This window comes from Pinus tabuliformis, chromosome 4_1, assembly GCF_031772625.1.
Source record: "Pinus tabuliformis cultivar Carrire ecotype Pingquan chromosome 4_1, CPIR1, whole genome shotgun sequence".
Taxonomy (NCBI): domain Eukaryota; kingdom Viridiplantae; phylum Streptophyta; class Pinopsida; order Pinales; family Pinaceae; genus Pinus; species Pinus tabuliformis.
In genome coordinates, this window is record NC_142303.1 from 199,566,265 (window position 1) to 199,576,300 (window position 10,036).

A 10,036-nucleotide genomic window follows, 5' to 3' on the forward strand; every position below is an offset into this window, starting at 1 on the left:
AGTGCATGGATCAGGATTTCTATCACATGGGCAGATGCAGAATGGTTGTTCCATGTCCGAAAATAGGTCATAATAGGAATTTTGAGCAATATTGTCTAAATTGTGACAATTTCAAATTTTCGCCAATTTTTTTGTGATGGCGGGCCTAGATCAGAATTTGAGGGACGACCCGCAGTCAGATATCTCTTGATATATATAGAAAATAAGTTAAAAGTTTGAAACCCTTCAATTCCCCATAATGTCGCTGGAGGTGACCCAAATTCTCCTGAATGCCCAGTCTGTGGATGGCGGGGTTTGAAAGCTCGCTGAAGAGAACCTAAGACAGTTTCAGGACCAGAATCTCCCAGCCTTCTTTATATCTTTATCCTATGAACTCGCCGATGAGGTTAAGCCCGTTGAAAGCTGGAAGCTTGTGGGGTTGATTTTGAAGAACTGTTTGGATGCCAAGGAAGTACACAGAAAATCCCAGCTAGTTCAGGGACGGAGATCTCTAGATTCTTCTGTGAAAATGTAGATTAAAGGTTTTCTGATTAAAACCCTAGGTTCCCCTATTAGTGATGTTGGTCACACATCCAGGTAGGTGATTGCAAAGGTTGTAGGGATAGAGGTGGGTTATGGTGAGTGGCCTAAGCTGATTAGGGTTCTTTTAGGGAACATGGAGGTCTCCCAGCTTGCTCATCTCAAACAAGCGACCCTAGAAGCCCTAGGGTTTGTTTGTGAGGAGGTTTCAAGTGAGTCCTTGGCTCAAGATAAGGTGAATTCAATATTGATAGCAGTGGTACAGGGGATGAATTATTTGGAGGCGAATGGCCATGTGAGGCTGGCGGCGACAAGGGCTCTGCACAATGCCCTGGACTTTGCGCAGACCAATTTTGACAATGACATGGAGAGGGATTACATCATGAGGGTTGTCTACAAGGTGACTGCTTATTCCGACGTGAGGATTCGACAGGCTACGTTCGAGTGCTTGGTGTCAATTACGTCAATGCATTATGGAAAGCTTGCACCTTATATGCAGGATATCTTTGCGATTACAGTGAAGGCAATTAGGGAAGATGAGGAACCCATTTCTCTACAGGCTGTTAAGTTTTGGAGTTTGATCTATGACGAGGAAATCAATATACTAGAGATGTTTGGGGATGATTTTGATGGCGATTTGGAGGAGGTGCCATGTTTCTATTTTGTTAAGTAGGCACTCCCTACGCTGGTGCGTTTTCTACTAGAAACATTGTTGAAGCAAGAAGAGGATCAGGATCAGGATGAAGGTGCTTGGAATCTGTCGATGGTAGGGGGCACCTGCTTGGGGCTTGCTGCAAGGACCATGGGAGATGATATTGTGCCTGTGGTGATGCCATTTGTGCAAGATAACATATCTAAGCCAGATTGGCGATGCCGGGAAGAAGCTACTTATGCGTTTGGTTCAATTATGGAAGGTCCATCACCTACGAAGGTTAGTCCACTTGTCAATGTTGCTCTAAGATTTATGCTTAATGCAATTAAGGATGAGAATAGTCATGTGAAGGACACCACGACCTGGAAACTTAGCAGGATTTTTGAGTTTCTGCATGGTCCAACAGTGGAGACTCCTATAATCATGCAATCAAATCTACCACCCATTCTCTCTATCTTACTTGAGAGTATGAAGGATGCTACCAATGTGGCAGAGAAATTCTGCGGTGCTTTGTATTTTTTGGCCTAGGGATATGAATATGCAGTAGTGAGTTCTTCTCCACTTTATCCTTTTTTCCACAAGATTATACATTCTCTTCTTGCTGCAGCCCACAGGGAAGATGCAATTGATTCTAGGCTTAGGGTATCTGCTTATGAGAAGTTGAATGAAGTTGTAAGATGTTCTATCGAAGAGACTGCACCCAGAGTAATGTAGCTTGTTCCAGTCATGCTAATGAAGCTCAATGAAACCCTTGAGACACCAAAACTATCTTCGAAAGATAGGGAGAAACAGAGTGAGCTATAGTCCCTTCTCTGTGGCTGCTTGCAGGTTATTATTCAGAAACTAGGAGCTTCTCAGTCAACCAAGTATGGAATGGTACAGTACTCTGATCAGATGATGAATATCTTCTTGAGAATATTTTCTTATAGGAGCGCCATGGTTCACGAGGAAGTAATGTTAGCCATTGGGGCACTTGCTTATGCAATTGGTGTGGAATTTGGCAAGTATATGCAAGAGTTCTACAGATATTTGGAAATGGGTCTTCAAAACTTCAAAGAATATCAGGTCTGTGCTATCACTGTTGGGGTGGTTAGTGATATCTGTTGAGTACTGGATGAAAATATGCTGCCTTTCTGTGATGGCATCATGTCACAACTTCTCAAGGACCTTTCAAGCAATCAACTCCATCGTTCAGTAAAACCCAGAATATTTTCTTGTTTTGGAGATATAGCTTTGGCTATTGGTGAGCATTTTGATAAATATTTGATTTATGCAATGCCCATGCTTCAGAGTGCAACAGAGATCTCAATGCAGTCTGCAAGCCAAGAGGTTGAAATATCAGAGTACACTAATTAGCTACGCAATGGAATCATAGAAGCCTATTCAGGGATTTTCCAAGGTTTCAAAAGCTCCCCTAAAGCAACATTACTAATGCCTTATGTAGGTCACATTTTGCAATTCCTCGAGAGTACTTTTCAAGACAGGGATAGAGATGAATCTGTCACGAAATCTGCAATTGAATTTTTGGGGGACTTGGCTGACACACTAGGAAAGAGTGTTGCCCCTTTACTTTGGTCTTCTATATTTCGTAAAGACTTTATAAATGAGTGCTTGTTATCCGATGATAATGGAATTAAGGAAACTGCCCAATGCGTTTAGTACACTGTCAGTCAAGCCCTTTCAGCCTGATTTTATGGTCTAAAATGCTTTGGTTTTTTTGGCTAAATTGATTTCCTTGGGTTTCTTTTCAACCCAATTACTAGCTCCTCACTGTGTCCAATGAAGACAATGTTATTGAGTTTATTACCATGGTTGAAATCCCCTAATATTGCAAATCATCAGCTTGAGATGCTGGATTCGGTCAAGAGAAACCTTAAGGAAGGAGAACACTCCACCAGCCATATTGTTGTAGGGAAAAGTATCCGACTCGGATGACCCTATCCCACTCTAAGGGTGATAGTTCCTTAGCAACAACTGTAAAAAAAACTACTTAAGGTTTACTTCTTTATGAAAGCAAGAGAGAATGGAGAAATGCACTAACCGTTGCCTTGCGCTTAATTTCGAATCCAAACTCTTCTCTTTAGCCGCTTGCTCCTAGCTCCTTGTTCTTTTGCTTGCCCAGCTACAATGAGATCCTGCAAAATAACAAAGAAGGAAACTACAAGAGGCATGCGATCATAACTGGTTCATGGATTAGTGTAAACCAAACATGCAATCATCACAATATATTATTGAAACAAGAGCACATAGAAGAACCTCAATAGCTTTTATTAATGAAGAAGTAAAGGTTCTGAGAGTATTACAACCATTGAAGGCTCCAACCCAGCAACACCTCCCAGCAGAAAGAATTGCTCCTCTTCACCTCTCTCAAACAATCACCCAATAGCTCAATAGTGAAACCAACAGCATGTCATTACTTTGCACAAAATTCCAGCCTCCTGAGCTCATAGGAGAGAGCTCAATATATAGATGAATTGAGAAAGGATGAGTCAGCTTGCAACTGATGTGTAGCTGCCTTGTGTCCTCTCTCTCTTCAGTTAATCTTTAGTTGATCTTCAGTTCTTGAGTCCACTTGGAGAACCTTGCTTCCACTTGGAGAAACAGAGCCTCTGACTCATCACAAGGCGAAATCCCTGATCCAAGTGTCATTTTTGGAAGATTCCAAAGCAATGACTCATTGTGCCACTTGTCCCATCCCGCTCAGCGCAGGTGGCCTTTGTTCCACTTGCTTTGCAACGCAGGTACACCATGGAGCAACTGAGTTTCAGCGCAGAAACCTAGTGGAGCACCTGCTTTGATTTCAGGATTGCTTGTTTTTGAGTGTTTTCAGGTGGAGAACTGATCTGAGAGCTGTTGGTTTGCTGACCTTGTTCCTCTAGGGGTAGGAACATCATGTTTAGGGAACTTTGGATCCCTTGGATTATAGACAATTCATGCTTGTTGCTGTAAGGCACAAAATTGTCTATAACAGATGCCCCCTAAAGTATGAGGTCGTTTATCGGGTGAAATGCTTTATTGAGAGGATCCGAAGTTCATTCAATCTGCTGAGAAGCGTCCTGTAATAAGATACAATACAATACATTATTTTTCATACATTTTCATGATCTAGCTGAGGCAGGCATTCCCATGCTTAGCTTTATAAATACATTTTGGTACATAGAACAAACGATCGTCTGATTGTAGACTGATAATTCTCTGCTGAAATTATCATCCTTTGAGAAGGATGATCATCTGCTGTAATGATGTACATATCAAATGTCTTTATGTCTTGAATATATATCGCAGCCCGGATGGATGAAACTAGATCCGGGGTCTTCAATCTCTTCCGATCTTCACTCGATGTACAAGTCGATCCATGTGAGAATTTCTTGAAGTCGAACATGGAAAGACATCGCTTGATTACCGGTCAATGATGTAAACCGTTAACAAGCGCGAGAGGAATCACCGATAAGGATGATGACCCTCAAGGTACGACAGTAAAATTCACATGGTGGGAATAAAGGACTTGGCGTCGACCACCATGCAAAATCTTCTGGTCGAAGGTCATTGATGTATACCTGTCGCCGGAAGTGAGAAACTTGCCATTGAGGCATGCAAGCTTCAAAGTACTGAAGGGGGTGTTCCTAGATCAACTCCTTGGATAATGAGCTGATGTCGACAAGGAGCGATCCGTCAAAGGAGGGCCTTAATGAATCCCACATCAGTGACGCGGAACGGAGCTAGTGATTGTGATGAGGTGAAAACAAACTGTGATGTATGATTCAGGGTGGCGGTCATGAAGTGGATGAAGGATAATGTATGGCAGTGGGTGGAACACGGTTGACTCTTTACAGAACCACATCTCTTGAACATATAACGACACTGATGTGATGGATTGGTAGCATTACCCCAATTGTGGATGGTGTGGCGAGGACCATGGTTATGAGACCGGTGAATGAAACAACCCAACCCGATGTGATACGGAGGACAAAGTGTCATGTTCAAGAGCGACTTGCTACCATTAATGCTGTGAGGTTCTCCCAATTTTTCCCCAGTCATTGCTGACCAGTACCTCTTTATTTTTGTCAAGCTTGAGGAGGATAACATATGCTTGTTCTATAACCTGCCCTTCGGGCAAGCCCATCGCTATGTTTTAACGAGCCTAGCGATAGGGAAACTCGTTCTCGTCTAAAGACAAGTTTGTCGCTATTTAATCATTTTAACGAGTCTAACGACAAGGAAAACTTGGTCCTTTTCATTTTTAGAGAGTCTGAAAAGGTACGAAAAGTTAACTCCAAAATTCCTTTTTCGTCTTCTAATCCCTTAAGTCCGAAAAAGTATAAAACAATACAGAAGGGATGAATTTTCGATTTCTTTAACGAGCCGAACAAAACAAGCGCTCGATCTTTTTGTGCAATAATCCCTCAGGTCCAAAAAGATTAAAATCTAGGGGAGGGATAGCTCTTCCGGTCCTTTTAACGAGCTGGAAGGCCAAAACTCGGCAAACTTTTCATATTTTACGAGTCAGTGAAAAGAGCTCAAAGAAGACTCGTCTTTTGAGGAACGAGTGATGAACAGGGATAGCAGCAGATTCCAGGTACAGGTTGGAATTCTCCAATCACGGCAGTGTCACAAGGATGGCTAAATGAAATCACTCTTCGCAGCTGTTCCTCAAAATGGGTAAACAAACACATATGGAGGTGAACGATTGGCCAAATGAACGGATGGAGGTGATGGCATATAAACACGACCAAGGGCTTTTAATATGGCTTTCAAAGGTTACATTTCTCGAGGTTGTTTACCGGTTCATTTTTTCTGGGTGAGCTTGAACTGTAGGGAAAGATTGCTCACAATTTATGTTTATTTTTTAATGAGCATGAACTCTGTATAAAAACTGCTCGATTCTTGCGTTTATTTTTTAACGAGCATGAACATTGCTAAAACTGCTCGATTATACCAGTCTTAATACAAGGAATGCTTTAGGTGAGGTAATCTTATTTAAGGAGCGATACCTCACTAATTACTCCAATTTGGCAGGTTTTAACTTTTGCCTTTCATCCTTTCTTTATGCAAGCTGGAAACGGCTAATCCTACGAGTTTAACGGGTTAGACCTACAGGTTTAAAGGGAGGACCTAAAAATTTAAAAAATAAATAGTCGTCCCGTGCTTGCACTCCAAAAGGTTTGCATGCCCCCAGGTATAAAGTATAATTTCGAGATTCTGTCCTCTTACTTATTATCCGAAAAATGGCTTTGTTTGCTGCCGCAAACTAAACTCTCTTTTCGGCGATGTCTATCATTAGGTTGCTAAGGATGGTGACTACTTGTTGCAGCAATTTCCTCTCTTTCTTTGAAGACTGCCCCTACTCTCTTTCAAAACATATTGTTTTAATGGGTGAGGCTTGACATTCAAAGATGGTGCCTTCTTGCTGTCACAAATAGATCTCCTCCTTAGGAGAGCCTACTTTTTTAGATAAAGGGAGCGATTCTTCCGCTTCACATAACTTTGACAAAAGAATTTTATCCTAGAACAACCCTCTCTTCCTTTTTCGGACGGGGTACGGACTAGTCCATTCTTCTGCGGAAATTAACTTTATACCCAAGGTTTCCTCTGCCCAAGGCAGGCCAGGGTGCATGCCCCCTGGGTCCCAGTTCTTTTCTTCTCGAATTACTCGCATTCATCGGGAAGTAGAACCGGGGGCGGTGGCATTCCTTGAGTGAATAGACCGTTAAGGGATGGTATTTGACTATTTGCGATGCGTGATCCTGGAAATGAAAGTTGGTATACGAGCTTGACCATTCTTCCTTCGTGCGGAAAACACATGACTCTAAAGAGCGAGGACACTATTGCCTCCATGCAATATATATAGTCTCGTCCAAGGAGTAAGTTATAAACCAAGGGTCCCTGGACGACCATGATGTTCATATGAACTGTCTTCCCTTTCAATGTAATTGGAACATTGGGGAGAATCCCTAACGGGTGACTGGTTCCTTTATCAAAACCTGATAGATTTCTCATCTCAGGTAAAAGCGCCGGGCAACCCAGTGCTTTCCAAGCAACAGAGGAAAGGATACTCACAGATGCCCCTTCATCAATGATAGTTCCAGCCATCACCATTCTGTAGATTTGGACTATGATTCTGAATGGGATACTGGCTGGTAACCGGGGTCTGCCTAGTTGATTCCAATCAAAGGATACAACTAGGTTGCTTGGTGGTGGGACCGAATATACGGCCGGATACGACCTTGACGATGTTCCTTCCTACGATAAAGGAATGGGCGCATTGCCCTGATGCTCATCAGAGTCTGTGTTGATGAAAAGGATATGGACGGTGTCATCTTTATCCTCTTCAGTGAGGGTGTCATTTGAAGATGGGTCTTCAATGACGGAGTCATTGGATGATGAAACCTCTGAAGGAAGAACCGGGTCAACTGCCGTTTCGACCTTTAGACTTTCGTCTGGTCTGGATTCAGTAGGTTCATTCTCAATGACCGACACTTCAGCTGACCACTTGAGCGGGTCAGCTGGATTTTCAACTATCGAGGGATTAGGCGCGAGTTTTTGGTATCCAGGAGGAAGTCGTAACGGTGAAACCGGACGATCTTCCAAAACTCTCTTTGCCTCATCTAAGAATGGACATCGGTGGATGGCGTGATCGCCTTCACACAATATACAGGGTGATCTTGGTCTCCCTCTTCGTCCTTCACTCTCGCTAGTTGACAGACTGCAATCAACATGACTACCAGAGGTTGATGCTACCGGATTGTGCAACCTTGGGGACCAGTCCCTTAGTATCCGGGGAATACAAGGACAATCACGATGGAAGTGGGCCCCTTTGCAAATGACACATGGCGATTTAGGCCCGGTTGGTGCAGTGTGTGGGTTTTTGTCAGCTGTCTTTTGCTTTCCCCCAGTCGCCTTCGCCATAGGCCCCTTCTGCTTCTTTTCTCTTTTCTTCTTTTCCTTCTTCTCCATGGGAGGCTGACTTTGGCCAGCTCTACCTTGTGAAGATGAAGGATCAGAGGAAGAATTGTAAGAAGTGGAAGGCTGGTGGGTAGCTCTAGACTGTTCTGACTGTTGATTCGACTGCTCAGGATTAGTGGCGATCTGGACTACATTAGTTGAAAAGAGCCATACAGGTAGGCCAATTGTCAATCCTGGAAGTGACAATGTTGCCATATGAGGCGCACCAACATCTCCCCAAGAGGAGAAGGGATTTGGACTTCCACCAAGGTTATTTCCTTGGTTGGTGGGCTCCATACTTTTCAACTGAAAGATCAACGTGGGAATAACAGGTGATTATGTTCCGCTTAAAATAAATTTTATTAACGACGCTTTTAGACACAAACTTGCTTTTTCATGTTTTAAGAGTCGAGAAAAAGCTAAAGATGACTCTAGTCACCTTCGATGTTTTAACGAGCCCGAAGTGACAAATGCTCGGATGGACTTTTTCAGTTATAGAGTTTGAAAAAGGCCAAAAGAAACTTCTCTGGAGTTCTAGGCAGAGGGTGTGCCAAACTTTTCGCGAAACCACAGAATACGTTTTACGGTACGGGTGGTCGATCTTCGTGAATGCTGTGTTCACTGCATCGCGATCAGTAGGGCGGCCGACACGGCTTCCTATGGATAAAGGATAATTGCCTATAGGGGTCTCCCAATATATACGCGACGGTACGTGGGAGCACAAGTCCGTATTAGTGCCACCGACTCTCAGGAGGAATCACCCACCTTCGTAGAGATCGACAGTCACTATGTTTAATGACGCCGGAACACGTCTCTACCTAGACCTCTATGTGTTTGCGTTATGTTACAAAGCGTTGTTATGTAAATTGGATTTATTTTAATGTTGATCTTGCTTAACAGTTTGCCTTTAAGGATCACCACGAGATGTATATAACAAATTCCTGAATGCAGTCTAAGATGAGAAGCAAACTTTTCAATCTTTCAACTTTGAAAACCTTAACTACTGAGGGAAAAGAAAGGCAAATCTTTTCACACAGATCATAGAGCACACACTAAAATGCAAATTTTTCCTAAATCGTCAAGCACACAGTCAAATGCAAAATGCACAATGCATGTATTTTCTTTTCCCTTTCTTAATGTGGATGGATTACAAAAAGAAAGTCGTTATATAACTTTGATTTCGATTTAAAGCGAAAGTAAACAAGCTTGTCCAAAATCAAAAGACACCTTAAGATTTACTTGCTTAATCACTGGAAATGCATGAAATCAAACCATAATGACGAAAGTAAAATGACTAATCAGCTATGGACAGCAAACAAGCTAACTCTTTAGACCAGCAAAATGCCTAACACAGGTTCAGATCTAAGAGGCCAAAATCAAGACCAGTTTACTCTTCGTTATGGGAAATTGTAAATGAGTAAGAAATACAAAGAACAAGTACAATTTCGTTATATAACAGAGGCAGAATGATGGCAAGTAATATTGGTTTCAGAACAGGTGCAAGACTGGTAACTGGCAGCCAAATCAATGGTGAAAACAGACAAGAAAAAGGGAGGAAACCCCAAATGCACTAGGCAAATTTGGGCCAACGCAGGTGCTGCACAGCCAAACTGGCTCTCAGCGCAGGTAGCCCCTTCGGGACCTGTGTTGCAAAGCAGGTAGCCTGTGTACTACCTGCTTTGGAAAACGAGAATTGCGTTTTCACAGTTTCCGGGTCATAATTTTCACAAAAATGCACGGTTTTTGCTCAAATCAGAAACAATCAGTCAAGCACACTCAAAGGGATGATTAGGAAGGTGCAAAGCTATCACTAAGAGCTTACAAGGATCTTTGTAGATCAGCTCTTCAAATCATGAACTTGCTCAGAAATGAGCCAGAGCAGCTGCCCTCTACTTCGCTTTTGATATAGTCAAAAGCTTTTCG

The 10,036-nt window shown here is 42.6% G+C and overlaps 1 pseudogene; it reads left to right on the forward strand.

Annotated features, from left to right (window-relative positions):
• The first annotated feature begins 238 nt into the window (after positions 1 to 238).
• On the forward strand, positions 239 to 2,860 carry LOC149174906 (importin subunit beta-1 pseudogene; annotated as a pseudogene).
• Positions 2,861 to 10,036: the final 7,176 nt, after the last annotated feature.